Source organism: Cherax quadricarinatus, unplaced genomic scaffold (genome assembly GCF_038502225.1).
Source record: "Cherax quadricarinatus isolate ZL_2023a unplaced genomic scaffold, ASM3850222v1 Contig3263, whole genome shotgun sequence".
NCBI classification, from domain to species: Eukaryota; Metazoa; Arthropoda; class Malacostraca; order Decapoda; family Parastacidae; genus Cherax; species Cherax quadricarinatus.
In genome coordinates, this window is record NW_027198289.1 from 40,379 (window position 1) to 46,796 (window position 6,418).

Below are 6,418 nucleotides of genomic sequence, written 5' to 3' on the forward strand. Positions count from 1 at the left end.
GAGGTATCTAAGGGTGGGGGGGGGAGAGGGGTGTTAGGGTGGATAGGGTGATGAGGGATGCTAGAAACTGGTGGAGTGGCAGGGATTTGAGAAAGTGTGAAGATGTAATAAGATTCTTGTTGACAGTGAGGCAGGTTAAAAGTTTGAAGGTAAACACAGTGGTGGGTGTGGTGTGGGGAAGGGGTGTATTGCAGGGGGTCGCAGTATACCCCATGTATAACTGGAGGGTCATATGGAGGGAGTTCAGGACGCTTAGGATACCAGCAAGGGTTAGGGAGTTGGTGTACCGTTTTCTAATGGGTGTGGTGGCATCTAAGCACATGTTGCATAAGATGGGGTTGGTAAGAGAGGCAACATGTTTATTCTGTGGGGAGGAGGAAACTGCATATCATGTGGTATATTTTTGTTCATCTTTGGGAGTGGTGAGAGTCTGGATGGCGGGGGTTATTAGGCTGTTGGGGGGGGGGAGTTGGTCTTTTCTTAGATCTTTGTCGATGGATGTTAGTGGGGTAGCAAGCGAAGTGGGCAGGGCTTTGATGTATGTTATGGCAGATTATTTGCATGTTTCTTGGGGTATGAGGCAGATTTCAGGGCAGTTGAGGATAAAAGCGTTAGCAGCGAGGTTTTTTAGGACAAGGTGTAGGAATAGGTTAATATATGGGGGGAGATGGGAATCAAGTTTTTCGATAGATTATCGTAATTTTACTGTAGCACAGCTTCTAAGGGAACAGGGGGGGGGCAAGGGAAGGGTCTCCTTTATTGTGAGGGGGGGGTGTAAGGTTAGGCTAGCTGTGTGGAAGGTGATGAGAGGGTGAGCTAGTGAGAATGGTTATGTTCCTGCAGAGATATTTGATATTGGCGATCAGTACCTTGGATACATACAGTCACACCTGGAATGCCTTGCATTTACATATTTTGGTTGGGTATATTATTGCACTCACTATCGAGGATAGGTGGCTTAAGCGGCTGTTATGGCTTTTTAGGTCAAGCAGTACTGAACATGTGCAAAAATGATACTGCCAGTGAATACTAGTAATCCTTTTATTGACATTGAGAAGGGTTTTAAAATATAAAATAAAGCAAGGAAACACTGTAGTCAAGAGTACGTTAGTATAGGATGATGCTTGTATTTTGTAGTTTTAAATATGTAGCTGCAAGTACTTTCCTTATAGACCTTGTGGCTTAGCTTTTCTTTAGATATAAATAATAAACAAGTGATTTCCTTTATAACGGTACTTCTCTATAGAAGAAGGATTGTAATACTTTTGCACACGTTAATGTGACGAATATGACTGTCAAGGATGTTTAATTTGTATTTCAGATAGGGAGATTAGGATTTTGTGTCCAGTCATTAACAAGTTTGATCTTAAGCTAGGATTTAGTTAGTGGTAGGGGTGTACCTGTTTGGTATTCAATGTGGGGGTTTCTTTTTTTGCCCAGTCCTTGTGTGGGGAGAACCCATTTGATATGTTTCAATATGATAATTCTAGTCTTGGTTTATATTCATAGGTTGTTTTAAAGTTGAGGTAGCATGTAGTGTATTCTCTAATATTTAAGTGTAAAATCCATGTTATACAATGATGTTCGGACAGTTTGAATTTTTTGGTTGATGTTTTATTATTTCTTTTTTTTTTTTTTCAACAAGTCGGTCGTCTCCCACCGAGGCAGGGTGACCCAAAAAAGAAAGAAAATCCCCAAAAAGAAAATACTTTCATCATCATTCAACACTTTCACCACACTCACACATTATCACTGCTTTTGCAGAGGTGCTCAGAATATAACAGTTTAGAAGCATATACGTATAGAGATACACAACATATCCCTCCAAACTGCCAATATCCCAAACCCCTCCTTTAAAGTGCAGGCATTGTACTTCCCATTTCCAGGACTCAAGTCCGACTATATGAAAATAACCGGTTTCCCTGAATCCCTTCACTAAATATTACCCTGCTCACACTCCAACAGATCGTCAGGTCCCAAGTATCATTCGTCTCCATTCACTCCTATCTAACACGCTCATGCACGCTTGCTGGAAGTCCAAGCCCCTCACCCACAAAACCTCCTTTACCCCCTCTTTCCAACCCTTTCGAGGACGACCCCTACCCCTCTTTCCTTCCCCTATAGATTTATATGCTTTCCATGTCATTCTACTTTGATCCATTCTCTCTAAATGACCAAACCACCTCAACAACCCCTCTTCTGCCCTCTGACTAATGATTAATTATTATTATTATTGATATTAAATATTGTGGGTGTATATTCTTCCACTTATACAGGTGTGTGTGTATAGTAATATAATGTACATATCTGTGTTCCTATGTACTTTTATATTTTTGTTTTGTTGTTTATGCATCACCAACTTCTGGTAAATTCTCATTAAGGTTTAATGAGGTTAGGGCATACCCTGATTGTTAGGTTACTTAAGGTTTTTTCTCAAAACGGTGCATGTAAATATTTTTTGTCTGCGCTGGCTTTAATAATTATTGTTAAAAGGGGGATTTGGTAGGTCATGTTGTTGGATGTGTAACTGGTGGTAATATACCATCGGATATAGTGTTTCGCGACCTAGCTGCCAGGGAGTGTGGACGTGCCTCATACCTCTCTGCTGACAGTCTAGCAAGCTATCCGGTGACGTCATGGTATTCAGCGTGAGGAGGCGGGTGAATACCGTTGGTATACAGCTTGTTCGGGGGGCGATTACGCCTGAGAATGAACAAGTTTTGCTACCTAAGATTATCCGTGACACTTATGGTATTGCGGACAAGGATTTGTACGGTGTGGCATTAAATGGCGCATACCGGATATTTGTAAAACTACTCTACGAGCCAGTGTACGAGCAGCTGGTTGAGCAGTTCCAAGATCTCTGCGTAGATGTGTCCCCTGACGTGCATGTGCGTATGGTGGATGTCTCTCGACAATATACGTGGGTGAAACTGCGCAATGTGCCCTTCGAGGCCGATGCAACAGATCTCCGCAGTGTTTTCAGAAGATACGGAGTGATACACATGGCTAAACAAGGCATGCGGGTGGCTGGGGCGTATGTTGGTCTCCCAGACGGTTCGTTTACCCTCAAGATGTCTCTACGCCAGGCCATACCATCGTATGTGTACCTTGATGACTTCCGCACACAGGTCATGGTGTCTTATGCTGGTCAACGACGGACGTGTCGCCTCTGCGGTGAATATGATCATATGGCAGCAGAGTGTGGGCAGCGCGGGCAGGCCAGAAGGCCAGCCGGTGGATCAACGAATGACGATGGGCAGGAGGCTCCCATACGTGGACGAAAAGGAGATGGTGGCCACGGTCGGCTTTGGAGTGAGGAGATTGAGGAGCCAGTGGTGGTGTCGAATCTGGAGCTGTCGTCTCTCGAGTCACCTGCATCGCCGGTGGTACAGCAGGCTTCCGGGGAAGACCAGGTGACGGTGGAAGTGGAGGACTTGGATGCGACAATAGCGTCTGTTTTGCATACCATGTTCTCATCTACGGATGTGGTCTCCCCGGCTGTGACGACGGCCAGTCCGGAGATCGTGTCTGTGGCGGTCGAGCAGCAGCAGAAGGAGGTTGTTGGTGCTGGTGGGGCTGGCGGGGACGTGGTGACCCCTCGTCAGAAGGCAGAGACGAAGGTGGTGGTGGAGGTACATCGTGTGGACGATCCGGTCACAAACATGGAGGAGGATGCTGGGACGAGGAAGAGGGCTGCAGCATTGTCGGACTCTGACGACGTCCTGACGCCGGCTCAACGAACAGGGAAGAAAGCATCGGTAGATGGGGAGGGGCGGTGTGCTAGTGGAGGTGAGCAGCGACAGCAGGTGGTGCCAGGTGGCACGGGTGTCGTGCGTGGAGAGCATGGTAAACGTGGCCCCCAGGGCCCAAGTGGGCATGCAAAAGTACAAGTGGGGCAGCGAGGGAGGAAACCTTAGCCAGGTGTGAGGGGGGGTTTAGACAGGGGCGGGAATAGTCGTGGAAGGTGTGATGAGGTCTGCTGCTTGATGGCAGCGACGGTTAATGGCGTGTGTGTCTGGGGGCACCAGATAGCGTGCTCCTTGAGAGAGGGGCATGTGCCCAGTGTTAGGATGAAAGTGGCTTGATATGTGCTGTTCAGATGTGTCTGCAAATTGTGGAATGTGAGTAGTGTTAGGTTCTGGTTAGAGGTGTTGCTGCCTGCGCCTGTGTGCGCCTAAGGTACGCTGGTGCGGTTGAGGTGGCATGTGCTGCTGCTGTGTGTATGAATCTTGGACTATATGTTGTATGATAGTGGGTGGGGTCTGTATGGTGGAGGTTTGAGGAGCATTCTTATGTTCTATGTCAAGTATTAGGTATGTATTTTATACCTATGCATACACAATGTATAAAAACACTGGTAGTGTTACTTGTGCAGGACCTGCTGTTATGAGGCCTCTTGTTTGCACAAGGACAGACCCTTTGTAATTACTTGAGGATATTTGTGAAATGGGTGTATATACATGTACTGTATCAATGTGTTACGATGTTGTATTCTTTTTCTTTACTGTATAATTTGTATGTTTGGTTGTGAATAGGTTTGGGTGGGACATGCAAGGGGGGGGGGTTGAGGCTTCAAACACGTTTGTGTTGGTGATAATTTTTAGGGTAGGTGTCTTTCCTGTAGTGAAATACTTGTGTGCTACATGCCTTTTATGTTGTAGCAATGTAATGTTTGTTGTGATATATATATCATGTAATTCTGTTGAGTAGCTTCAACAGGTTTGGGTTAAGTGATAGGATGAGGGAGCATGGAGGGGGGGGGGTGTACCCACACGGAGTTGTAAGTGTGGTGTGTAATATTAGCTGTAGGGAGGATTGTGTTAATTTATAGACTTAAATGAGTTTTACACATTATATTTTTGTAATGTCATGTTTTAAATAAAATATAAAAAAAAAAAAAAAAAAAAAAAAAATTGTTAAAAGGGGGATTTGGTAGGTCATGTTGTTGGATGTGTAACTGGTGGTAACATACCATCGGATATAGTGTTATTTAAGTACTGGGATTGTGTGGTAGAGGAATTTTTGTTAATATCCAGTATAGTTCTTATTTTATTAATCACTTATACATCCTTGTATTTGTGGTAAGAAAATGAGGGGGCAGGGAACTGGCTTATGTGAGTATGACTTTGTATATAAACTTTCATGTACAATGTAAATACGTGTGACATTCTTTGGATTATATAGCCTTTTGTGTGTAAGAAAATGGTTGTATTTATGAATTTATTAAACCCACCTGTATGTTCAGGTGTGGGTTGTCCTTCGTGTAGTCACATGTATGTTTGAGTTTTTTGGGGGGAATGCAACCATTTTAAGTTGAACGAGTGTTTCTTAAGTATAAGTTAGTGCTGGGATAGGGAACGTGGATTTGTTGTTTCATATTTAATGGATAACATGTCTTAGTTTATGTAACGTATGTATAGCATACATGTGTAATGTGTATTGTGTTTTTTAAATAAAATATAAAAAAAAAATAATTATTGTAAAAGGAGAGGTTTGTAGAATATGTTGTGGGTTGTGTATCTGGTTGTAATATGGCCATTATCTATAGTGTTTATTTTCTGTACTGGGATTATGTAATAGAGATTTTTGTTAATATCCAGTATAGTTTTTAATTTTATTATACTCTTATACATCCTTGTATTTGTTCTATGTTTTAAATAAAAATAAAAAAAAAAAAAAACTTGCATTTATATGCTCAAAGGTAAAATATTCAGTAGAGACAGGGGAGTGAAGCTAAGCAAGAAAAGCTCAAAAACAGACTTAGAATGTTCGTTGATTGATGGAGTGATCAATACTTCAACCAAAGTAACTCTTGACGATATAATATCCGAAACATTTGCAATTATTCCAGTCAGAAACTTAGACGAAATATATTCCAAGAATATGGAAATTTCAACATCGCTGCTCAGTGATAAGTCACAGTATGAAGAGAAACTCAGAGAGATTGTTAAAAAGATCAACGATTGCGGAAGCGGAAAAAATAGTATACATAAAATTGTGAATGAAGGAAATAAGAAATTAAAAAAAATGGGAGAAGTTGAAGAGCATAAAAAGGCACAGGAAGAAAGGTCCAGAAGAGACGATCTGGTAAAAATAAACACAGACAAGAAAATGATGAGACAGCAAGCCAGTGAACACATGGAAAAATATGTACAGAAAATGCGTGAGAACGCTGAACAAGTTCTGGATCTCTGGAACAAAATGATCGTCTCATTTGACTGGAACAAATTTATGGTAGATCCCCAGGAATGGTTGAGATTTTTTTAAGTGTCAAATAAAGGAAAAGGAGAACTGTCTGAAAGTCCAAACTGAACAACAAAACTCTAATTACAAAACAAATGAATAAATACTGAATCAAAGCGTTAATGAGAGAAATGAGCAATTAAAACAAAAGTTCGATTGCGATATCAGTAGT

The 6,418-nt window shown here is 42.2% G+C and overlaps 1 long non-coding RNA gene across 1 annotated transcript; it reads left to right on the forward strand.

The window, feature by feature from the left end:
* Window positions 1-775: 775 nt before the first annotated feature.
* On the forward strand, window positions 776-5,949 carry LOC138851994 (uncharacterized). Its single transcript, XR_011391523.1, has 2 exons — window positions 776-2,506; window positions 4,940-5,949. It is a non-coding gene; the product is annotated as an uncharacterized lncRNA (long non-coding RNA).
* Window positions 5,950-6,418: the final 469 nt, after the last annotated feature.